This window comes from Colobus angolensis, unplaced genomic scaffold, assembly GCF_000951035.1.
Source record: "Colobus angolensis palliatus isolate OR3802 unplaced genomic scaffold, Cang.pa_1.0 Scaffold114, whole genome shotgun sequence".
Taxonomy (NCBI): domain Eukaryota; kingdom Metazoa; phylum Chordata; class Mammalia; order Primates; family Cercopithecidae; genus Colobus; species Colobus angolensis.
In genome coordinates, this window is record NW_012112475.1 from 64,609 (window position 1) to 65,921 (window position 1,313).

Here is a 1,313-nt window from a genome sequence, read left to right on the forward strand (position 1 = left end):
AAAAAAAAAAAAAAAGAGCGAAGTGAAACATTCCAAAGATTGTAGGGACTGAGACCCACTAAGGGGTCCACAGGTCTCGAGCTCACACTGCCTTACCTCACTCCCAGATTCTCTGCTTTCACTGGGAAAGTGGAGGCTGAGAATACTAACCCCACTGGCCCTGCAGGGCCTCAGACCTGGCCATTCCCTTCCTCTGGGCCTCACCCGCATATCTGTCCTCTCGAGCCAGGGGTGTGCTCAGTCCTCTCCAGCTCTAATCCCACCTCCTTGAGTGAGAGGGCTGCGGCTGTCACCCTTCTCCCTCCCTCTGTGACTTCAAGCCCTCAGAGCAGGCTGGTCACCTGGGGAGGTTGGCTCCCCAAGGCCTTTGCAGCCTCCAGCTGCTCCTCAGCTCCCCTTAGCCACTCATGGGGTCCTGGGTTCTGTCCACACCCACCAGTGCATCCACTATGAGTGACGTACAATCCCCACCTCCAGTTTGGCTTCCAGCTGTCAGGTCCAGGCTCTGTCTCTGGAACAAAGGCTGCCTCAGAACTCAACACATCCAAAGAAAGTCACCTCTTTCCCCAAGACTGTGCCTCCAGCTAATCGCCCCCTCTCCTCTCATCCCATCACCTGGCCCAGGCCCAGCTGGACTCCCCCTCGCCCGCCAGTGCAGTCCTGAGTCCTCTCAAGCCCATCTGTCTCCTTCCACCCCTCTCCACTGTCACTGCTTTGGGAACCCCCCTCCCTCACCTGCCCCAGACGGCACCTCACCAGTGTGCCTCCCCTGCAGAAGCAAGGCTGGGCACACTGATCCCCGCCTTTCTGAACAATCAGGCCCTTCCAAAGTTTCACTCTGGCCAGGTGCGGTGGCTCACACCTGCAAACTCAGTGCTTAGGGCGGACGCAGGAGCTCAAGACCAGCCTGGGAAACCGTACACGTCCATTCTCACACTGCTGTGAAGAACTGCCCGAGACTGAGTAATTTATAAAGAAAAGATGTTTAATTGACGCACAGGTCCGCATGGCTGGGGAGGCCTCAGGAAACGCACAATCCTGGTGAAAAGTGACGGGAAAGCAGGCACCTTCTTTGCTAGGCGGCAGGAGAGAGAATGAACGCAGAAGGAACTACCAAACACTTAGAAAACCATCTGCTCTCAAGAGAACTATCACGAGAAGAGCATGCGGGAACCACCCCATGACTCAGTCACCTCCACCTGGGCTCTCCCTGGACCCCTGGGGATTGTGGGGATTATAATTCGAGATGAGATTTTGGGTGGGGCACAGCCAGACCATGTCAGCAACATAACCAGACCCTGTCTCTATTAAAT